At 40.1% G+C, this 25,328-nt stretch overlaps 1 long non-coding RNA gene across 1 annotated transcript in view; it reads left to right on the forward strand.

The window, feature by feature from the left end:
* LOC132005066 (uncharacterized) overlaps positions 1-25,328 on the forward strand; it is a 293,915-nt gene that overhangs the window by 80,089 nt on the left and 188,498 nt on the right. The window contains exon 2 of the long non-coding RNA XR_009400713.1: positions 12,580-12,686. This is a non-coding gene — a long non-coding RNA (uncharacterized LOC132005066). The remainder of the gene's footprint in view (positions 1-12,579; positions 12,687-25,328) is intronic.

Here is a 25,328-nt window from a genome sequence, read left to right on the forward strand (position 1 = left end):
AGGAGTTGGATGCTTAACTAACTGAGCCACCAGGTGCCCTGAAGTACAACTGATTTTTTAAAAAGGTTTTATTTATTAATTTGAGAGAGAGTGAGCGAGTGAGAGAGAGCACTTGCCCGAGAGGGGTGAAGGGCAGAGGGAGAAGCAGACTCCCTGCTGAGTAGGGAGCCTGATGTGGGACTTGATCTCAAAACTCCAGGATCATGACCTGAGCTGAAAGCAGGCGCTTAACATACTGACCCACCCAGGTGCCCCAGTGCAACTGATTTTTATGTGTTGATTTTGTATCCTGCAACTTCGCTGAACTCATTTATTAGATCTAACAGGTTCTTTTATGCGTGTTTGTGGAATATTAGGGTTTTTTAATATATGAGATCATGTCTTCTGTGAACAGAGATAATATTACTTCTTCCTTTCTATTTGGATGCCTTTTATTTCATTTTCTTGCCTAATTGCTTTGGCTAGAACTTCCAATACATATTGAAGAGAAGTGACAAAAATGGTCATCCTTGCCTTGTTCCTGACCTTGGAGGAAAAGTTTTTTGTTGTCCACTGTTGGATACAGTATTAACTGTGTGTTTTTCATACCAGCCTTTTATTATGCTGAAGTTTTCTTTTATTTCTAGCTTACTGAGTATTTTTATCATGAAAAATGTTGGATTTTGTCAGATGTGGTTCTGTGTCAATTAAGATGATCATGGTCCCCCCACTTCATTCTATTAATGTGATGTGTTACATGGATTTTCATATATTGAATCATCTTTGGATACTGGAAATAATATCCCACTTGGTCATAATGTATAATCCTTTAAATATACTGCTGAATTCACTTGCTATATTTTGTTGAGGATTTTGTATCAATATTCATAAGGTATAATGGTCTATAATTTTCTTAGAGGTCTTTGTCTGGAGTTAAGAAGTATTCTCTCTTTTTCAGCTATTTTGAAGATTTTGGAAGGATTGATGTTATTTACCTCAATTTTTAAGAGTCCTTTTTATATTAGGATACTGCTCCTTTATCTGTGATATATTGCAAATGTTTCCACCCTGTTTGTTCTGTTGGTTTTGTTTATAGTAAAACCATGCAGGAGTTTAAATATATATGGTCAAATTTATCACTTTTTTCTTTTATGGAATTGGAATTTAGGGATATAGTTAGAAGGGGCCTTTCCTAAATTCAAGTTCAAGCAAAATTCATTACGTTTTCTTCCAGTACTTATATAGTTTTATTTTTATATTTAGATGTCTGATACTTTTAGAGTTTATTCTTGTGTATTGTGTGGGACATGGATCTAACTGAATTTTTTCTAAGTGATTAATCAATTGTCCTAGTACTATTCCTTAAAAACTCCATCTCTCCCTCTGTGATTTGAAATGTCATTTTCATTATATACTAAAGTTTTATGTGTACTTGAGTCTATTTCCAGATTTCTGTGCTATACCACTGGTCTGTCTATTCATATGTACCATTCTATTTCTAAGTATAGAATCTATATAGTATATTTTAATATCCGGTAGGACTAATCTTTCTAGTAGCTTTTGTCTCTTCCCTCCTTCTCCTTTCCTCCCTCTTCTATTTATTTTCAAAGACTTTATTTTTTAGAGCAGTTTTAGATTCACAGCAAAATTGAGAGAAGGTGCCCAGATTTTCCATATATTCTATGGTTCTACACATGCCCAGCAACCCCCATTACTAACATTTCCCACAAGAATGGTACATTTTTTACAACTGATGAACCTACATTGACACATTATGTGTTGACACATTATACTCATATTATACTCACATTATGTGACACATAATGTGGTTGACACATTATACTCAACCACAATTCATAGTTTACAATAGGGTCCACTCTTGGGGTTGTACATTCTGTGGGTTTCAACAAATGTTTAATGACATGTATATATTATTATTGAATCACACAGTGTATTTTCATGGCCCTGAAAATTTTCTATGCTTGACCTATAGAGTTTATTTTTTAGTATATTCCTTATTTTTTTTTTTACATTTTTTGTTTTTTTCATATCAAGTTTAGTGTCCTCTTGCCTAGTTCCATAAAATAAAAAAGCTTGATAGGTTTTTGGGTTATAATTTATTTTTAACTGGTACTGCATTGAAATTTTAAAATAATTTAGGGAGGTGTCATCTTTATGATATTTTCCCATCTTTTCTAAGCATGAAGGATGTTCTTAGAAAGGATGTCTTTCTGTATTTTCAAGGCTACTTTTATGTCTTTCAGGAGTATTGTCAAATTTCCTTATATAGGCTTTGTATGTTTTTTGTTAAACCTATTCCTAAGTATATTATCTTTGTTGTTGCTGTAAATAGTGTTTTCTCTTCTGTTCATCTTTATTCTTGAAGACTTTTTTTTTTTTTCTGGGTATAAATAGAGGCAATATGTGAAGATATAATAACTTTTTTAAAAAATATTTTTTATTCATTTGAGAGAGAGAGAGAGCATGTTAACAAGAACACGAGCAGGAGGGAGAGTCAGAGGGAGAGCGAGAAGCAGACTCCTCCTTGAGGAGGGATGCGGGGCTCGATCCCAAGGTGCTGGGATCATGACCCAAGCTGAAGGCAGATGCTTAACCGACTGAGCCACCCAGGTGCCTCAGTATAATGGCTTTCTACCATTATGGTAGGTTGCTAGTTATTCCTTTCAGCACATTGATAACACTGTGCTGTTTCCTAGCATCCACAGTTTCTCTTGAGATATTAGCAGTCAGGTTAGCTGTTGATCCTTTGAAGATTGTATCTTCTTTTCTCTGGCTCCTTTTAAGAATTTTTTTTCCTCTTTGACTTTTTGTAGTTTCACTATGATGCATCTAGATGTGGATTTTTAAAAAATATGTATTCTGTTTGGGATTTGTTAAGCTTTGTGAAGTTTTGAGTTGCTGAGTTTCTTAAGGTCTGGGAAATTCTCAGTCATGATGTCTTCAAATATTGCCTCTGTTTATTCTCTCTATACTCTTACCTGGAATTTTGATTAAATGCATATTAGACTTTCTCCCTGTGTTCTCTGAGTCTTGTTCTTTTTCTTCTATATTTATACATAGATGAAATTTATGTTTATTATATGCTTTGTTCTGGACAGTTTCTTGTGGACTTGTCTTTTGGTTTGTCACTGATCTCTTCAAATATGTCTAATTTGCTGTGAAATCTGTCCATTGAACTTTTAATTTTGTTTATTGCTTTTCAGTTGTGTAACTGGCATTTGATTTCTTTTCACTTCTATGGTGGCCCCTTTTTAAAAGATGCAACTCCCTAACGATGTTTTCAAGTTTTTCTATTATTTCTTTGGTCATAGTGAAAATAGTAATTTTAAAGTCTGGGTCTGAAAACCCTAAATCTAAGACTGTTGTGTTGAAGCCTTTGTGTTGCCTGTCTCTTTGTCTTTACTGCTGGTTCTTTCTTACAAGGTCCCTCCCCCTCCCCCCATTCTTAGTTTGCTTTGGCTGTCTTTTGGTCATGGTATTTGAAAACTTTCTTGTAGGAAAATCTTGAGACCTAGGATAATTGAATCTTCTTCCAGAGAGAATTTTTGTTTGCTCTATCAGTAGTTTGGGTGCCCTGTTCGTTGAGGACTACCTTATAGCAAGCTCAAGCCTTGAGGTTCCCGGAATCACCCAGACTAAGCAAAGTCTTGAGGTCTTATCTCAGCTTAAAGGGGAGGATTGCTTGTAAGTCTTTGTGCTTTGTGTGGATCTTGTGATTTCACTTTTATCTCCTTCGTTTTGTAATTATACCTTAGTTTTTGTATTCTTATCTCCTAAATTGTTAAATGCCATCCAGATAAAAGGCATAGTGAGTGCTGGGTTGCTTCTCTGGGTTCTAACCTCTTAGCTTTTGTTTCAGTAATTCTTTGTTCTCTTTTTAGATGGCCTCTGCTTTCAAGGATATTTTTTAAAAATCATGTTTAATTCAGCTTTATTAGTTGCCCTTGAAGGATTGTTTTGAATTAGCTAACCTTCTAGGACTTCATGGGTTGGTCCTGGGGACTCTCTTTTGTTGTGAGCATTCAATTTTATTGCATTGTGGTTCAGAATATGCTTTATAGGATATGATTTTTTTCAGATTTTCTTTGTGGTATGGTGTTTTTTGTTTTGTTTTGTTTTTGTTATCTACTTCATGTTGATAGAAAATAATGTGTTTTCTGTAGTGGTCAGGTACTGGGTTCTGTACCTTTCCATTCTCTCAGACTTTTATTTATTTGTTTAAAAGATTTTATTTATTTATTTGACAGAGATCACAAGTAGGCAGAGAGGCAGGCAGAGAGAGGGGGAAGCAGGCTCCCTGCCGAGCAGAGAGCCCGATGCGGGGCTTGATCCCAGGACCCTGAGATCATGACCTGAGCTGAAGGCAGAGGCTTAACCCACTGAGCCACCCAGGTGCCCCCAGACTTTTAATTATGATGTTCAAACCTGTCATTACAAATTTTTACCTTCATGATCTGTCAGTTTCTGAAAGTGGTGATTTCAATCTCTTTATAGTATTTGCTTTATATATCTTACATATTTTTGAAAAGATTTTATTTATTTATGAGAAAGAGAGAGTGAGTCGGGGGAGGAGCAGAGTGAGAGGGACAAGTAGGCTCTGCACCCAGTGCAGAGCCTGATGAATGGAGAGCCTGACATGAGGCTCAGTCTCAGGACCATGATTTCATGACCTGAGCTGACACCAAGAGTTGGATGCCTAACTGACTGAGCCACACAGGTGCCCCTATTTTATATGTTTTTGTGTGTACTGTTGTACTGTTAGATATAAACCAGTTAAGGATCATTATCCCTTCCCGGCTAATTTTTAAATTTTTTTTTTTTTAAGATTTTATTTATTTGAAAGACAGAGATCAGAAGTAGGCAGAGAGGCAGGGATAGAGAGAGGGGGAAGCAGGCTCCCCGCCGAGCAGAGAGCCCGATGCGGGGCTCGATCCCAGGACCCTGAGATCATAACCTGAGCTGAAGGCAGAGGCTTTAACACACTGAGCCACCCAAGTGCCCCATAATTTTTTTAAATTATTATTTGATGTTTCTTTATAAAGCTTCTCTTAATATCTGTTTTGTCCATTTATAATACTGTTCTAGATTTCCTTAAGCTTTTCTTTTTTCCTGTTCTTTATTTTCCACCTTTTTTTTTTTTTTTTAAGGTGTATCTCTGGGAAACACCATATAGTTGGGTTTTAACTTTTATTATTGCGGTAAAATATGCATAGCCAAAATTTTGTCATTTTAAGCTATTCTACGTGTCCAGATTAGTGGTGTTATGTACATTCACACCGGTGTTCAACCATCACCACCACTCATCTTCAGAATTTTCTTCCTCTTTCCAATAGAAACTCTGTGCCAATTAAACAGTAATTCCCCTTGCCTCCTCACCCCAGCCCTTGGGAACCACCCTTCTACTTTCTGTCTCTGAGTTTGAGTGCTTTAAGTGCTGCAGATATGTGGAACCACACAATATTTGTCTGTTTATTTCACTTAGCATATGCCTTTAAGATGCATCCATGTTGTAGCATGTATCAGCATTTTGGAATAAAAAATATTTTTTTCTAACATTCCAATGAAACAGAGGATCTTATAATCTTTTTTTTTATAAATATTTTATTTATTTATTTGACAGAGAGAGAGATCACAAGTAGGCAGAGAGGCAGGCAGAAGAGAGGGGGAAGCAGGCTCCCCGCTGAGCAGAGAGCCCGATGTGGGGCTCAATCCCAGGACCCTGAGATTATGACCTGGGCCGAAGGCAAAGGCTCAACCCACAGAGACACCCAGGCACCCCAAAAATCTTAACAGCTTTTAAGAAAACCACGAGCTGGGCTCCAGCAAGGAGCAAATGCTATAAGAGAGGTGCCACTTCCACGGGAGAAAGGAACAGGATAACTGGTCTCTCATTCTGGAGATAGTCTTCCAATGAGCCAGTGTGACTGCGGCCTCAGTTCATGTCCTGTCTGAACTGGGAACCACACAAGAACCCCCACATCTACCACTGCATCTTTCCGTTGGAGTTCAGGCCATACACTATCCTATCCCGATTTCCTTTTCTAAAAAAATTCTTATTTAAATTCAATTTAGTTAACACACAGTGTAGTATTATTTTCAGAGTACGTTGGTTTGCTTTTTAAATTAATTGATCAGTTCGAGTTAAATTTTACACATTTGCTTTATATCCTCCAAAAAGTTTGCAAATTTTCAAAATTTGCAAATATCACCTTCTCTGTTTTAGTGTTTCATTCCATTTATTTTTTGTATGCTTTTTCTTCTGCGTTATTCAGAAGAGTATAAGATTTCTAGATAGAAGAATACATATTTCTTTTGGTATATTGATATGGATTCTAATTCATTATCATGAGCCAGAAGTTCTTTGGGGTGTTTATATTACTTTTATTTCTCTTAAAATAATTTGAATTCAGACATTAATTTCTGTGACAAAATTTTAATATATTTTTGCCACTTAAATGGTGTGTCCTGAATTAGAATGTTTACTAGTATTAAGAATATTATATAAACATTGTTGATAGAAAATATCAACATTTCTGTTGCTCTTCATGAATTTTTTAAAAATTGTGATAAAATATACATAACATAAAACTGATGATTTTAACCATGTTTAAGTGGCATATTACCTATAATAAATATCTGATGTATTGGTGTATATATACATATGTACATATATATTCCATATATACAATGGAATATTCTTCATATAATTCAATATTCACACACACACACACACACACACACACCTTGGAACATTGGAATATTATTCAGCCTGAGGAAAAAGGAAATCCTGCCATTTGTGACAACTTGTGGGAACCTTGAGGGCACTATGCTATGCTAGTGAAATAAGTCAGATGGAGAAAGACAAATACTGAATGTACTTTCTTATATGTGGAATCTAAAAGAGCCAAACTCAGAGAAACAGAGTAGAATGGTGGTGACCAGGGGCTGGGTGATGGTTGGGGAAAATGGGAACATATTGGTCAAAGGGTACAAATTTCCAGTTATAAGTTAACAAGCTCAGTTACCTAAGGTAACCCATGGTGATTATAATGAGTAACACTGTATTATATATCTGATAGCTGCAAAGGGAGGAGATCTTAAATATTCTCCTCACAAAAAAGAAATGGTAGCTATGTGATGGATCGAGGTTGTTAGCTAACGTTATGGTGGTAACAATTCTGCAATATATAAATGTATTAAATAATCACATTGTACACATTAAACAACGTTGTATGTCACTTATATCTCAATAAAGCTGGAAAAAATAAATAAAACATTGAATCGATTAAAAAAGAAAAGGATATTCCCAGAAGGAGAAGAGCTCGAGTTTGTTCTGGAGTGAAAGAGTGAAGGTGGGAGGGGCGGGACAGGCAGTGGCTCTGGGTTTTGTTGTGATTAGGAGGGGAGGCAGAGAGAAGGTTCCAGAAGGAGCATGCTTGTTTGAACTTTCTTGCTAGCACTAAGAGAGGGAGTGCCCTGCACTTATTTGAACTTTCTTGCTGGCACCAAGAGAGGGAATCCATCTAGGCTGGACTAGATGTGGGGCAAAAGGGGAAAAAAAAAAATGTGTGTTGGGGGCTGGAATGTCATCAGTGGTCAGACATCAAAAATGGATTCTATCACTGCACTCATGGATCTATTTTATTTATTTTAATGAGTGTACAGCATTCTTTTTTTTTTTTTTTTTAAGTAGACTCCATGCTGGGAGCCCAACGCTGGGCTCAGAAGCACTCTGAGATCTGACCTGATCAACAGTTTGACCCTTAACTGACTGAGCCACCCAGGCACCCCAGTATACAGCATTCTATCGGGTGGGGAAAAAAAAAAAGCCCAACTTATTTTTCAGTGTTTCTACTGAGGGACAATTATATATTTTATTCTTTTTTACTATTAGAAAGAGTTCTGCTGTGAATCTCTGTATAGAATCTTTGCAAGAGCTTTTCTGGGGGAGCAGCCAGCATTTGGAATTGCTGGCTCAGAGGGGGTCCTGATCTTCAGGTGTACTAGACATTGCCAGATTGTTCTCCACGGGAACTGTATTAACGGACACTTCCATGTCTGGAAGCAGTAGAGTTTGCAGTTTGTTCCAAGGGTGGTGGGAGGCTGTGCGACGGGGAGAATGCTCTGATCCGAATAATGAAAAAGGAACATGGGGGTGGTGAGTGGGAGTGGAAATGGGGGGACAGGTACAAGGCTCTTGGGATCACCTGGGGGAGAGACGAGAGTAGGTTGGATGGGGCGGGGGTGGGGGGTTCTGGTGGAGATGGAGACAAATGGTGGGATTCAGGATATCCTCCGAAGACAGACTTCACAAAACTTGCTGATGGGTTGGATGTGGGCCAGGGTAGAATGACTCTTCATTTGTAGTCTCACCGCTGAACTGGGGAGGCCTGGACGACAAGGGGATTGTGGGGGAGGAGGGGGGACGCAGACTTGCTTTGGCCATGTTAAGTTTGGAATACCCATTAGCTGCACTGGTAGAAACGTGGAATGGGCAGCTTGCTAGACATGCTGGGAGCTCAGGGGAGGGGTCCGGGCTGCGGAGCTACATTTGGGGTCCTATTAAAAACCCCAGGCTTGGAAGATTCTCTAGGTGTATAGAGACAGATGAGAAGAGGTTTTCAGACTGAGCTCTGTGGAACTCTAACAGAATCTGGGAAGGGGAAGAGAATCTAGCAGGGGGAACAGAGGTGGAGGCCAGTGAAAACCGAAATAAAAACCAGGAGACTGGTGAGCCAGGAGCCCCACCAAGACAGCACATCAAGCAGAAAGGAAAATCACTGGGTCAAATGCTTCCGATGGATTGAGAGGAGCTCCGAGAACAGACCACCATCATCTGAACCCTTTGGTTACTTTTTAATTTCTGATTTTCCTATATTTTGACACCTTAATTATAGTCCTCGGTCTTTTGTTGATATTCGTGGAGGAGGGGGATCCCACAGCACCATGCAACCCCCTATCCATTCTAAGGATATCATTAGAACGAGGATGGAAAAAATGGAAGAGTTAAAAAGTGCTGGAGGCCTTGTATCTGTTGGTAGCCATTTAACCCACCCCGTAGTGGCATCCTGGTGTCAAGCAGCTGTGTATATTTTTAAAAAGCCCATCCGAATGCTCTAGAGGGCCTTTTATATCACGAGTTAGAACTGCCTGCAAGATCTGATTGGCCCAATTCCACAAAGAGGGTTCCAATAGGTTTTAAAGCCTTCTGTCTCATTTCTTTGTGCATTTGTTATTAGCTCAATAAATAATAAGTAGAGGAATTACCCAGTCACTAATTTGCTTTTTTATCAAGCCAAGCTCATGTTTTAATAAATTGCCATTTTCGGGGGGTATTATTGAACATGTGCTATGATATGGCTGTAGTTCCAATGTGAAGTTGTTTTTATCACACTATTTGTTTCTGCACCCGTCCATGTTTTCCTCAGCTATAGCTTTGGCCAGGATGCTTGCTCACATAATCTTTCCCTGGTCCCATTCTGGTGAGGTATTCCAGTAATATGCTTGCTTTCTTCCTGCATTATTACATTAAGAGAATTAATATTTATTGTTCTCAGACCCTAAGAGTGATTAATGATACCTTTTTAAAAGTTGCCTAATTTTTCTTTTTTTTTTTCTTTTCTTTTTAGACATAATGTTCCTTGGCTATTGTGATAGTTTAGTGTTGGTTTGTTATTTTTTATTTACTTATTTATTTTTTACAAAGATTTTATTTATTTATTTGACACACAGAGAAATCACAGGTAGGCAGAGAGGCAGGCAGAGAGAGAGGGGGAAGCAGCCTCCCTGCTGAGCAGAGAGCCCAATGTGGGACTCGATCCCCGGATCCTGAGATCATGACCCGAGCCGGGCAGAGGCTTAACCCACTGAGCCACCCAAGCGCCCAAGTGTTGCTTTTTTTAAAAAAAATATTTAATTTTTTTTATTTGAGAGAGAGACAGTGAGAGAGAGCATTAGAGGGGAGAAGGTCAGAGGGAGAAGTTGACTCCCTGTGGAGCTGGGAGCCCGATGCAGGACTTGATCCCAAGACTCCGGGATGATGACCTGAGCTGAAGCTTGTTGCTTAACCAACTGAGTCACCCAGGTGCCCTAGTGTTGCCTTTTGAATGGCTACCTATATTTTGAGGGAAACGTTGGGGTGAACTTTGTGAAATTGCTGATATTGGACTATAGATATGGCAATTTCGGATGGCACAACCCAATACTTTTGTTCGCTTTAGGAATATTTCTTAACGCTCACTCAGCCTTTTAATTACATTCCTAGCTTTTGGTTGCCACAGATTAATTTGATGAAAGCTTGGGTAGTTTCCTGATCCCATGTGCTCTCTTTTCTCATGGGATGGCATTCCTGGCTTCCTCACCCCAAACTTGAACTCTTGGGGACTACAGGCAGCCCACTGCAATTGAGCCCTCTTACGGTGCATTCTGAAATTGCTAAAACCTGCATAGAAGTAGCAATAAGACTTCAGTTGTTAGGAAAGAGTTGGATCTGGTTAGGAAAGAGTTGGATAGAAGGTGTGCTTTAGTTTAGAGCCTTGTGGATATTGGCAAGTTTTTTCCATTTTATTAAGACGGCTGCTAGTCTCCGCCTAGGCGAGTTCGCCTTGGCCAGCCAGCCTTCCCGCCTCCTTCCTGTGCACCTTCTCCATCCTCTGGAGAGATGTCCTACCCATTCCGCCCTCTGCTTTCCTTCTCCTCCATCTTCTCTGCTGGTCCCTTACTATAGGCCCCTCTTCTTCTTGGGGATATAATCACCATCATCATCATCATCATCATGTTAGTAACAATAGTTTCCATTTTATGGAGGACTTCGTGCCAGTCACTATGTTTTCTATGTGTATTTGCTCATTTAATTTTCCCAATAAGCCTCTGGTCATAATAGGCGCTGTTATTATAATCACTCAGAGGTGAGCAAACCAGCTATGTAATTTGTAGGGCTCAGTGCAAAATAAAAATGTGGGGCCTTTTGTTCAAATCCTATTAAGAGTTTCAAGAGAGGGATAGAAGAGCATTAAAGCAAGTGCAGAGCCCTTCTAAGTGTGGGGGCCTTCTGCTACGATGCAGGCCACAGGCCAGTGAAGCTGGTCTCGAGGTGAGGAACATGAGACAGAAAGAGATCAAGTGAAAGTCTTCATTAAGAGATGATGAGCTTGCATGAAACCCAGGCCTGTGGCCTCCAAGGGCGACTTGTCTCACTGCCCGGCTGTCCTGTAGGAATCTCCTGATCAGTCTTCCTCTAGTCAGCTCCCCTCCCTTCAACCAGCAGATTGGTCTTTCTGCAGTGACAATTGGACCGCAGCACCCTCCTGCCTCGTCTGGGCCACTGCCTTTGAGTAAATCCTCAACTCCTTGGTGCAGAACCCAGGACCATGTAGGCTCTGGTTGCTGCTGGTCCCCCGGCCAGCCCCCAATCTCATCCCCTCCCTACATGGACCTCATACAGTTTGGTCGTCCTGACCTGCTTGAAGATCTGGAACATGCCATGCTCTTTCTTGCCTTCTTGGTTTCATGTGCTTGTCTCTTCCCCTGACATCCCCCTACCCTCATATCTCCAGCAAATTTGTATTCATTCTTTTTTTTTTTTTTTAAAGATTTTATTTATTTGACAGAGAGAGAGACAGAGATCACAAGCAGGCAGAGAGGCAGGCAGAGGCAGAGAGAGAAGCAGGCTCCCCACTGAGCAAGGAGCCTGATGTGGGGCTTGATCCCAGGACCCTGAGATCATGACCTGAGCTGAAGGCAGCGGCTTAACCCACTGAGCCACCCAGGCGCCCCTGTATTCACTCTTGAATATCCAATGCGGAGATTTCTTTCTGTTCAAAGCACCTTTGAATCCCTCTAGCAAGAGGACGCCTTCCTCCCCTGTGCAGTCTGTACTGTGAAATCATGTCTGTTCAGGTGCTGTGTTCCAGTATGTTTGGTCATCTGTTTCTCATGTCTGTCCAAGACCACGCTGAGCTCTCCATGGGCAGGAATGGTGTCTTCATTGGTGTTGCGTCTGCCCCAGGGCTTGACATTAGGTATGTGTTAGATCAATGCTAATTGTGTCGACCTAAACTCAAGACCAGCCTAAGGAGGCATATGATGATCGTTGAACTAGACCAGAAGAGTTGAGGGCAGTGGCCACTGGCGACAGACTCACAGCATCATCAGACTGAAAAGATGTAGGTTAGATGGGTACATTGAACAGTTGTGTGTTTGTGTTCAGCTGGGACCATGGGTAGACATGAACAGGCACGTCCAGGCCTTTTCCTACTGTGAGATTACACTGGATCATGACGCATGAGCCCATCAGGACCCATCAGAGCCCATCCCTTGGAGAAACCGTGGGAAGCTCCTGTCCCTTGAGGTCACCATGGGGAAAGAGAACATACTGGTTGCTCAAAAGTGGAAGGAAATGATTTTCCGTTCTTCTCCCTTTAGGTCATTAATTAATACTTCAAAGAGAATTTCAACTCTATGCAATGATTTATATTAAAGCCCTGAACAGAAAATATAAAAGCAGCAACTTTACTAAATAAACCGAAGTAATTAGCAGTCTAATCAGTATTTTAAGGTTTATTCTTTCTCGTTGCATAGGTGGGTGCTTTTCAACTTCCCATTCTGCTGAGGCCGCTGCGAGCTCGAGCCCCGTGACCTGACCATTGCCATATGCCTTGAAGCGTGTTGCCTCCAGTGGGGAAAAGGTAGGGTCATTTTTCTTGAGAAAACCTTTGTCTGTGCTTCTGTGAGCCTTACCCCAGGCATATCCTTCCCTTCCTTTAGCCTCTTTCACTGAAAGGTGTTCTCTTGAAAAGGTGCGTATTCTAAGCTAGATGTTGACTCTGCAGAAAGCTTTTGCCAAACTTTTTTGAAAGTGTGAACCCGAATATGTGTCTTGCTCTATTTTCTGAAAAAAAGACATGGGCTTCTGTTTTTCTCCCTTCACTGTGTAGGCCCAGGGACCACTTCCCAGGCTCTTCATCTTTGCTGTGTTTGGGCACATTTGGAGCCATGTTCTGGAACATGAGCCGGTCAGGAGTGGTTGTTACAACCTGCTTGAGAAAGATATGGCCTGAGTACAGTGACCCTTCTCTTTGCATTTATGTAGATCCTCTCTGGTCTCCCTCTTTCTCTTGCTCTCTCTTTCTTGACATTTCCTTAGATATTTAGAAAGACTTGGATTTTTGTCCTTAATGGTTATCTTTATAGTAATACCTTTGTACAATACCTTAAACACCCATTCTTTGATTTAGGATGTGTATTGGGTTCCCTACCATGAGTAATGTTTGGAAAAGGTATAAATCTTCTCCATTTCTTCTCTCCAGTCCTGCCTCTGATTTAAAATAAAATTATTTTACTCATAGTTAATACCGACAGGCAATTTCTCCTTCTATATAGGACCCCCCCCATTCCTCTCATTTTTCATGTTTGTAGTTTATCTGTGTTGTCAAGCGTGTCAATTATACAGCCCTGGCACCCTTACCCCCATCACCTGTTCCTCGTTCTATAGTTAAATATGCTCAGGACCCACCATGGGTCCTTCGCCAACCCTTCGCAATCATTTCTTAGCTGTCTGAAGTTTGTTCTCTGGGAGATGCCTTCAGGAAGGGCTCATGGGAACAATATGCCCAGAATCTTCTTTGTTTGGGTATTCATTTATTTTCAAACAATCACAGACTTACAGAAATTTTTTCCCTACAAATCATTTTAGAACAAGTGTGTTTTTCCCTACAAAGACATTCACCTACAGTAACCTCAATATTAGGAAAATCACATTGACACATGGCTAACATCTCATACTCAGACAAAACTCCCAAGTTTCACCAAGTGTTCTGATAACATCTTTTAAATCAAAAAGGCCCAGCTAGGATCAGGCATTACATTAGGCGGTTTCTTCTCTTTACCTCCTTCTATCTGAAACAGTTGCTCAGACTTTCCTTGACTTGGATGATCTTTAGATAACAAACCAGTTAATTTGTATAATGTCCCTCAAGTTTGGTTTGTCTGATGCCATCCAATGATTAGACTCGGGCTCTCTATCTTTGGGAAGAATACTACAGAAGTGATGCTGTCCAATCGCACTATTGGGTGTTTACCCCAAAGATACAAATGTAGTGATCAAAAAGGGCACCTGCACCCCAATATTTATAGCAGCAGTGTCCATAATAGCCAAACTATGGAAAGAGCCCAGATGTCCATCAACAAGCAGCGATAAAGAAGATGCAGTGTCTCTCACACACACACACACACACACACACACACACACACAGGAATATTATGCAGCCATCAAAAATGAAACCTCACCATTTGCAACAATGTGGAATGGAACTCGAGGATGTTGTGCTAAGCAAAATAAGTTAATCAGAGAAAGAAAATTATCATATGATCTTGCTGATATGTGGATTTTAAGAAATAAAACAGGATCACAGGGGAAGAGAGGAAAAAAAGAAACAAGATGAAATCGAAGAGGTAGACAAACCATAAGAGACTCTTAAGAAACTGAGAGTTGCTGGGGTGCCTGGGTGGCTTGGTGGGTTAAAGCCTCTGCCTTCGGCTCAGGTCATGATCTCAGGGTCCTGGGATGGAGCCCCACATCAGGCTCTCTGCTCGGCGGGGAGCCTGCTTCCCTTCCTCTCTCTGCCTGCCTCTCTGCCTACTTGTGATCTCTGTCTGTCAAATAAATAAATAAAATCTTAAAAAAAAAAACAAAACCTGAGGGTTGCTGGAGGGGAGGGAGGTGGGATGATAGGGTGGCTGGGTGATGGACATTAAGGAGGGCTTGTGATACAATGATCACTGGGTATCATATAAGACTGATGAATATGTCAGACTGATTCGTACCTCGGAAACCAACAATATTTTATATATTTATTGAATTTAAGTAAAAATAAATAGATTTCAAAAAGTGGTGCTGTGTTCTCAATGCATCCTCTCATGTGGCACACAATTTTGATTTGTCCCACTACTGCCATGTTCACTGTGATCACTCGATTAAGGTGATATTTGCAGGCTTCTCTACTGTCAAGTTACTCTTTCCCTCTTTGTAGTTCATTTGCCCTTTGTGGGGATATACTTTGAAACTGTATTAATAGTCTGTTTCTCATCATACTTTTAATTAATTAATTCACTCATCTATTCATATCAAACTCAAGGCTTCTTATTTCACTTGGTCAATTATACTCCATTATCATTATTTATTTTGAAGTTCAAACTTTCCCAGATTTGTCCCACATTTGCATCTTTGTCTGTCATCCATTCATCCATCCATCCATCCATCCTTTATCAGTCAATCGATCAATCAATCAATTAATCACATACCTATGTATCTAATTAGAATCATATCAATACCTCCAATTCCAATTCAGTACCACAAAGTTCATTCTATCTTACTCCCTCCCTCCATTCCTCCTACCTTCCTCCCTTTCCTCCTTTCTTTCTCTCTCTCTTTCTTTCAAAGATTTTATTCATTTTTTTTCAAAGATTTTATTTATTTATTTGACAGGCAGAGATCACAAGTAGGCAGAGAGGCAGGCAGAGAGAGAGGAGGAAGCAGGCTCCCTGCTGAGCAGAGAGCCTGAAGTGAGGCTCAATCCAAGGACCCTGGGATCATGACCTGAGCCGAAGGCAGAGACTTTAACCCACTGAGCCACCCAGGCGCCCCTCAAAGATTTTATTTATTTATTTGTCAGAGAGAGAGAGAGCCCCGGCCCACGAGCAGGGGGAGCCCCAGGCAGAGGGAGAAGCAGGCTCCCCGCTGAGCAGGGAGCCCGATGCCGGACTCGATCCCAGGACCCTGGGACCATGACCTAAGCTGAAGGCAGACACTTAACCGACTGAGCCACCCAGCCATCCCTATTCTACTCCTTTGCCATGTTTCTATCCCTTTTCTTCAATAGTGAGAATCTGGCTCCTATTATCCCTAATGTCGTAACCTACTCGTTCGACTCTCCTGCAAGGAACAGATGTCCCAGCCTGTGCCACTGTCACCCCTGGCTCTTCCTGTTCTGCTTGGGAGCTCACTCCCCATTTCAGGATGTCCCCATGTGGATGCCCTCTCACCCCACTTAGGCATGTATACCTTGTGGCCCATCCATCCTATTTGGCTTCTGACTCCTTCCAGTGGGGTGCCTCCCCACCCTTCTCCACACATGTTGATGCCCCCTTCCCCTGCTTGGACTTTGGCACCCCAGGTCAGATTGTCTTTTTCATCCCATCTGGACTATGACTTTCTATGTCGGACTTTGCCCCGCTGCGTCTCAACACCCCATGGCATGGCTTCCTTGTGTCAACGTCTTTCTCTTCTCATTCAGGCTCTGCTAGGTGCCCCCCTCTGTGAATGTCTTCCTCAACCCACTTGGACTTTCACATCCCACTTTAAGCCATCAGGGCTGCTCCCTGCCCTCATCCCCACCGCCTGTGCAGGTGTTTTCCTGTAGCTTGTGGCCGAATTAGGACTGAACTGTTCAGGAAGGGAAGGAGGAAGATGAGGAAGGAAGACCTGGTATTTGCTGCTTTATGTGCTTGTAAGAAATTGGTCTGTGGCTTTATACTTGAAAGGTATTCAGGATATACTCTTTGGTGAACATTATCTTTCCTGGAGGATTTGAAATATGCTACTCTTATGTGTTCTGGCTTTGAAGGTTACTGTTGAAAAGTTGGATGCCAAGTTGATTTACTTTTCCTTAAGAGTCACTTTGTCTTTTTGCCTAAATGCTGTAAGGTTTTTTTTTTTTTTTTCTTTATAGTTCCATTGTTTGACTAGAGTATGTCTGAATGTTGACCATTCTGGGGGGATTTTCCCAGGTGCATGGTGTGCCATATAAATATGAAGGTTCAAGGGTGCCTGGGTGGCTCAGTTGGTTAAGTGACTGCCTTTGGCTCCAGTCATGATCCTGGAGTCCTAGGATCAAGTCCTGCATTGGGCTCCCAGCTCCATGGGGAATCTGCCTCTCTCTCTGACCTTCTCCTTTCTCATGCTCTCTCTCACTCTCTCTCTCTCAAATAAATAAAAATTTGACACACAGAGAGAGAAATCACAAGTAGGCAGAGAGGCAGGCAGAAAAAGAGGAGGAAGCAGGCTCCCTGCTGAGCAGAGATCCCAATGCAGGACTTGATCCCAGGACCCTGAGATCATGGCCCGAGCCGAAGGCAGAGGCTTAACCCACTGAGCCACCCAGGCGCCCTAAAGATAAAATCTTAAAGAAAATATGAAGGTTCAAGGCTCCTTTCATTTTACGTAGTTTTTTGAATTATACTTTTTTAAAAAGCATTGGGAATTGGCCAGAACGTTTTCTCTCCTTTCTGTTTCTGTCAGAAAGTATTTAATGGTTCTTGGGCATTCCTCTCTTCAGTGCTTTTTGAAATTTTCTTCCTCTTGTCCCCTCCCCCACTAGTATTTGAACATTTTCTCACTTTCATGCCTAGGTGCCCCGCCCTGATCGACTTGGGGTCTACTCCCGGCTGTTTCTCCTGAATCTGGACTCTCCCTTTCTGGAAGGAAGACCCACTGGCTGTTCCTGAGTCCGGATGGTCAGCTGCCTAGTACCCTTCCGCCTCCCTGTACTGACCTCGCTCTCACAATGAAGCCCCTCCCAGTTCCACCTGTTGTGCCTAGATCCACACCTGAGTGGGAGCCCCTCCTTTTGGAACTGACCACTGTGTGTCAGTCTCTCATTTGCCCAGCTTTTAGGATCTGGTTTCTCGCCCACCTGTATTAGGTTGTTGAGAATTCTTTGTGACTTAGTTTTGTTGATGACATCATCCATGAGTTTTGTCTTTTGCTCTCCTACTTAATCGCTTTTTAAAGAGGGGATTTGGGGAAATTACAAAATCATGCTGTCACCACTTGTATCTTACTTCTTTCTTCCTTTTGTCTGTTTTTACAGTCTGGACCCCATCCATCTCTGTGCGCTTTTTTTGATTGGGGCTTAAAGGAACTCTCTAAAGACTCATTCTATATAGAATGACTCATCTCATTCTCTAGTGATAGATTTTTGGCTCTTATTCTTGTTAGAGGTATTGGCTGTGCAAAGTCACATGAGCAAGCAGTAAAGCTCTCAGGTTTCTCATTAGGGAAAGGGGAAAGCCAACAGGATTGTGAGAATGTGCTAAAAATTGCACATTAATTTTTTAGTATGTTTTGTTTTGTTTGGAAGTGATTGTGTCACGGTGTTTTACTACCAAAAAGCCTGATTCAGGGCCACATACCCATATTTAAAGTAAAGGAAGCATCTTGCTTCTTTATTTTTGTTCTTTTTTTCCCCTTCTCTTACAGTCAGTCTGTTTTATTTTAGTTTGGTTTTATTAATTGACTGTGATACTTTAAGTAGCATCATGATCTAGAATTCTCTGGTACACATGTTTTAGTCTGGGCTTGAGTTCAGTTCTAGCCTTAGTATTAGGGTTAGTATTTGTCATACTTTTTTATTTTGGGTGTAACTGTTGTCAGAATCTATTTAAAAAACCTCAGTTTATTGCTGCTTTCTTGGCTATAATAGTAATGAGTGTTGTTTTTAGATATCTTTAAGAGATAGCTAGTATCTTGTGAAGTATGATGACGTAATCCTTGTATTATTAAATATAAACATGATTTCTCCTTGTAAGTTATGCTTTGATTTCAAAATACTTTGTCATGTTAATATACATTACATAACTCACTAAATTTTGATCTCAGTTATGTGGGTGGAAAAGGTAATCAGAAGAAATGAGGCTAAATGGAGTAGAAGAACCAGAGGAAAAAAAGAAAATTTAGCCAAATGCATCAGATCAAGTAGAATTTATACCAGGAGTACAAGGTTGATTTACCATTTGAAAGCTAATCAATATACTTCATTAGATTGACAGGAAAAAAAATTGATCCTCACAATAGACACCAAAGGCATTTGATACATTTCTAAATTAATTCAAGATTTTTGTGTAGAACCATAAAAGACCCTGAGTAGCCAAAGCCATCCTGAAAAACAAATAAACAAACAAACAAAGTGGGAGGCATCATTATTCTGAACTTTAAGCTCTATTACAAAGCTGTCTCATCAAGACAGTATGATAGTGGCACAAAAATAGACACACAGATCAACAGAACAGAATAGAAAACCCAGAAATGGTCCCTAAACATATGAAAGAATGTCCAACAGAAAAAAGGCAGTCTCTTCTCCTTGTTGGAAAAACTGGACAGCAGCATGCAGAAGAATGAAACTGGGCCACTTTCTTACACCGTACACAAAAATAGACTAAAAATGGATGAAAGATCTAAATGTGAGGCAGGAAACCCTCAAAATCCTAGAGGAGAACACAGACAATAGCCTCTTTGACAGTGGCCCTAGCAACTTCTTACAAGACACATCTCCAGAAGCAAGAGAAACGAAAGCAAAAATGAACTATTGGGACTTCATTAAGATAAAAAGCTTGTGCACAGCAAAGGAAACAATCAATGAAACCAAAAGGAAGCTTATGGAATGGGAGAAGAGATTTGCAAATGATTTGTCTGATAAAGGATTAATATCCAAAATCTATAAAGAACTTATCAAACTCAACACCCCAAACGAAGTAATCCAGTTAAGAAATGGGCAGAAGACATGAATAGACATTTCTGCAAAGAAGACATCCAAATGGCCAACAGACACATGAAAAGATGCTCCACATCACTCATCATCAGGCAAATACAGATCAAAACCATGATGAGATACCACCTCATACCTGTCAGAATGGCTTGAATTGACAACACAGGAAGCAAGTGTTGTTGTCAAGGATGCGGAAAAAGGGGAACTCTCTCACACTATTGGTGGAAATGCAAACTGGTGCAGCCACTCTGGAAGACAGTATGGAGGTTCCTCAGAAAGTTGAAAATAGAGCTACCCTATGATCCAGCAATTACACTACTGGGTATTTACCCAAAAGAAAAAAAATACAGATTCAAAGGAGCACATGCATCCCAGCATGTGTGTGTGTGTGTGTGTGTGTGTGTGTGTGTGTGTACACACACAGAGGAATATTAGTCATTAAAAAGTGAAATCTTGCCAATTGCAGACACATGGATGGAGGTAGAGTGTATTATGCTATGCAAAATAAGTCAGTCAGAGAAGGACAAATACCATGTGGTTTCATTTATATGTGGAATTTAGGAAATAAAACAGATGAGTGTGTGAGAAGGGGAAAAAGAGAGAATGAGAGATGGACCACAAGAGACTCTTAACTATAGAGAAGAAATTTAGAGTTGATGGAGGGAGGTGGGTGGGGGATAGGCTAGATGTGTGATGAGTATTAAGGAGGACACTTGTTATGATGAGCACTGGGTTGTCATATGTAAATGATGAATCACTAAACTCTACTCCTGAAACAAACAAAAAAACATCAACAAATTAGGATTAGAAAGCAACTTTACTTTCTACTTTATTTTCTACTTCCACTATACATGAAGAGCGACAACATTATACTTAATGATAATATTGAAAAGTTTTCTCCCAAGACTGAGAAAAAGATGACATTGTGTGTTCTCACTGCTACTCATCAGTGAGCTGGAGGCTCCAGGTAGAGTTAAAGGCAAAAAAGACAGCAAAAAGAAACAAATGGTATGAAGATCAAAATAAAAAATAAAATTATTTTCATATGCAAATGACATACTCATTCATATAGAAAATCCTAAGAACTCCCCCCAAACATTACTAGAACCAATATATGACCTTAGAAAGTTTATAGGATCTAGGTCAACTTAAAAAAATTCAATTATATTTTTGACATATGTACTTTCAGCAGAGCAGTGGAGGCAAAGCCTGACTTCAGGGTATGTTAAGAGAATATGGGAGGTTCTTATTTGAATGAAGATGGGGTAAACACATTCTACCTTGCTTGCCCTATGATGTACCTAAATACACTGGAAAGAATGCACAAAGGAGATATCAGAGGACTCTAAAATAAATAAATAAATAAATAAATAAATAAATAAATAAATAAAGAAAGAAAGAAAGAAAGAAAGGCATATTGGGAAAGGAAACCAGAACATGAAATACAATTAACCCAGTGGTGACTTTCTTTTTTCCTCCTTGTCTTCTGGCTGGGACCCAAAGACAACTCGATCTCTAAAACTGCATCCTGGCAATTCAGATGTTTCAGAAATATCTGAAAGAGAAGCCCTTTCTTTCTGGTTTAAGGAAAAGATGTAATGGCTGAAATTTCCCCAAATTTGGTAAAGGACATAAAATTACAGGTTCAAACCCACTGAACCCCAAACAGAAAAACACAAAGAGATCTATAGCCAGACACATCATATTCAAACTGCTGCAAACAAAAGAGAAAGAGAAAAATCCTAAAAGTAGCCAGAGAAAAATAATTGTCTATAGGGGAACCATGATTTGAGAGACTGTGTATTTCTCCTTAGCTACTGTAGAGAGCAGGAGACAGTGGAAACGTTTTTAAAGTGCTGAGTGGGAAGAACTGTCAAATCAGAATTCCATATCCAGAGAAAATGCCCTTCACAAATGAAGATGAAATAGAAACTTTCTTAGATGAAGAAAAACCAAGAGAATGTGTCACCAGAAGAGGGGAACTTGGAACTTCAGGAATAAGGAAGAACAACATAAATGGAAAATATGTGGATAAATATACCAGACAATTCCTCTCTCTTTATTTAAGATATGTATGGTGGCTGAAATAAAAAATTATAACATTATCTGGTGGGGGGTTTCATTGTATGTAAATGTGATATGTATGATGGCCACAACAGAAATGAGGGAGGGTAAAGTGTCCTATGTGGGGAAAAGGTTTCTCTGTCTTTAATGCTGAAGTGGTAGAGGGTGAAGTCAGTGAAAATGGCAGAGTAAAGACATCCAAAAGTCTCCTCCATAAAAGCAAGGAGAACATTGACAAAAGTTGTCAGAATCAACTTCCAGAGAACTCTGAAGCCTTGCAGAGCATTTATTTTTGAAAAATGGCTGAATCTCAGTAAAAACAGTGAGTGTGGTGGCTTAAGTTGCTCTATTTCCATTCTTCCTTCCTCACTTCATGGTAGCTTTGATAACCAACATTTTGCTTTTGTGGTGAGACTCCCCAGTCTGGAAGGAACTGGAAAGGGCAGATGTAGATGGAGCTTCTTCAAAAGCCCCATTCCTGAGATTTGACTCATCTGGTGGTTCCTCACTCACATGACTGTCTTTGACCTGACTGGAAGCCCACCACAGACTTTTCTCTGGGAATGTTTGTGGAAAACAATCAATGGCAATTGCTTAACATTTCAGCTGCCTGGGGCAGTGGGTAATATTCGGGGCAAATAATAGGAAAGCCAGAGGCATACAAAGAAGAGCAAGGGAATGATATGTTAATGGGGGCTTTGAAAAGCTCCAACATATTCCTGGGAAACTATAAGGCCATGTGCATGCCCAGGGATGTGCACATGCTCAGGAAAAACCTGAGAAGGTCCTGTGCTTTTGTCTTTGGTTAACGCTGAGAGTCTTTGCAAGCAGGAAGTTAAGGCTGAGGCAGTTATAATTTGCCTTACTGAGTGTTGAAGGTGTGCCTCAACATGCATAAAAAGTCCCTCAGCAGAGACTAGGAGACTTACTGGTTTCAAGAATTTAAAGAAAGTGGTCTGTCATTAGTTGACCACAAAGTTAATTGAGCAAACTTCAGTGCCCACATAAAACAATGAATATATATTTTACAATTCAGAAAAGTCATTTAACCAACAAAATGACAAAAAACAACAGCAACACCAACAAATCGTGGGAAGTGAGGTGAGAATTTGATGTCCAGTGTTTTCGTCACACTATATTACTCAAAATATCCAGTTTCCAACAACAACAAAAAAAGAAACAAAAAGAAACATTCAAAGAAATAAGAATGCATGGCCCATACACAGGAAAAAAAATAGTAGTCAATAGAAAGTGTCTCTGTGGAACCTCAGATGTTGCATTTAGTATACAAAGATTTTAAGTCAATTATCTTAAAAAGTGTTGAATGAAATGGAACCGTGTCTAAGAACTAAAGTATCAAATTATCTCATAAAATAGAGATTAGCAACAAAGGTCCAGTAAAGATAAGTAGGTAAAAATAAAAGGTAGTATAAATGTAATTTCTATTTGTAACACAGTTCTTTCTCTTATCTGTTTTTTTTTTTAAAAGATTTTATTTATTTATTTGACAGAGAACACAAGTAGGCAGAGAGGCAGGCAGAGAGAGAGAGAGAGAGAGAAGCAGGCTCTGCACTGAGCAGAGAGCCCAATGCAGGGCTCGATCCCAGGACCCTGGGATCATGACCTGGGCCAAAGGCAGAGGCTTTAACCTGCTGAGCCACCCAGGCGCCCCTCTCTTATCTGTTTTAAAAGACGGTCACATAGACCTAAATGCAAACATATCAATAATTATATTAAATGTAATTCGTCTGCACACACTAACTGAAAGTATGAGATTGTCAGATTGGACTAAATAACAGGAGTCAACTATCTGCTGTGTATAAGAATTCATTCTAAATATAAGAGTGTAGGTAAATTAAAAAATAAAATATTAGAAAAAGATATACTTTGCAAAAACTAATCACAGAAAACTGGAGTGGCTCTATTGATATCAAAATTGTCTTCAGAGGAAGGTAAATTACCAGCGATAATCAGGGACATTATATAATGATAAAAGGGTCAAGTTCTGTGAAGACATAATTATTTTAAACGTATGCACCTAACAACAGATCTTGGAAATGCATGAAGCAAAAACCTGATTAAATTTAAAGGAGAAATCTATAGTTATAGTTGGAGACGTCAACATTTCTCTCAATAATTTATACAACGAATAGACAGAAACTCAACAAGCATGTAAAAGAATTGATCAACACATCAACCACCTGGATATATTTGATGTATATAAAACACTTCATATACCAACAACAAAATACACATGCTTTCTAAGCACACATAGGATATTTACCAATACAGTACCACACTTCGTGTCATGAAACAATCTTAACAAAGTTAAAACAATGAAAATCAAATGACATGTATTCTCTGAGGCAGAGTAAAATTTAAAAGAAAATGAGAAGAGATAAATTGTAAATTGTGATTATAAACAAATTGTATTGGTTTGCTAATCCTGCATAACTATTACCACAAATTTAGTGCCTAAAACAACACCCATTTATTATCTCAACTTTCTATGGGTCAGGAGTTCAGACGTGGCTTATCTGAGACCCTCTGCTTAGGGTCTCACAAGGCTGCATTTAGGGGTTGGCTAGGACTGGGTTGTCATCTGGAGATTCCACTGGGGAAAAATGCACTTCCCACTTGTGGTTGTTGGTAACACTTACATTCTTGAGGATACAGAACTAAAAGATTTAGTTTCTTTTTTCTGGGTGTTGATTCAAGGCATCCTCAGCTCATAGAGGATACTTGCAATTTCTTGCCACTTTGAATTTTCCAACATGACCATTTATTTCTGCACACTCAACAAAGGAGGAAGTTCAAGAGTGTGTCTGCTAGCAAGATGATATTTTATATAATGTAGCATGATAATGGGAGTAACATCCTGTCACCGTTGTCATATTCTGTTGGTTAAAAGTGAGTCATAGGTTTTGCCCATACTCCAGGGAAGGGGATTAAACCAGGGTGTTAATACCAAGGGAAAGGGATTTTTGAAGATCATCTTAGAGTCTGTCCATTCCAGTCTAATCCCTTCCGCATACAAACTACATTCACCCCTCCCAAACCCTTTAAGAGATTCATTCCAATGGAGTATCTACTCAAAGTCAAGAATGTAAACCTCATCTAAATCAGGTCCAGGGGTAAATGAGGCTCCTGGCTTTTCACTCAGTCTGTCAATGTGAAAAACTAATAAGACAAGTTATTATACCTGTCCAACTACCCCCACCCCCCCGCCAGGTAACAACAGCAGAATAGGCATAGGATAAGAGCTATAGATATTCCCACTCAAAAAGGGGGGGGGGGGAATGAAAGGTACAAAAGAACCACTGGTTCACAGCTGTTCTGAAACCCATCCAGGCAAATGTTGGGAGCTCCTTGATTAGGTTTCAAGGCCTGGGGATAATTGTTTGTGGTGTGATATCATAAGAAATACATGTCTTTCTCTGCTCCCTGGTTTCTGGCACAGAGCCCCTAAAACCTTGTAATTTCCTGAGTGATAAGGGTGTAGGAACATCTTTTGTTCTAATATTTGATCTTGGATCCTGGTTCTTGACACAAGAGCATCTAAGAGCTTTAGAATTTCTGGAAAGGTGAGTGTCTTTTGTATGTTAATGTGATGACTAGGGGCTGGGGGGAGCTTCAGGGTCGGGGTTTTGCAACCCGAAAGACCAACGCATAATTAGAAGGTTGGAAATTTTTGTCCCATTCCCTGACTTCTGGGGAGGGAGG

The sequence above is a fragment of the Mustela nigripes genome, chromosome 17 (genome assembly GCF_022355385.1).
Source record: "Mustela nigripes isolate SB6536 chromosome 17, MUSNIG.SB6536, whole genome shotgun sequence".
Taxonomy (NCBI): Eukaryota; Metazoa; Chordata; class Mammalia; order Carnivora; family Mustelidae; genus Mustela; species Mustela nigripes.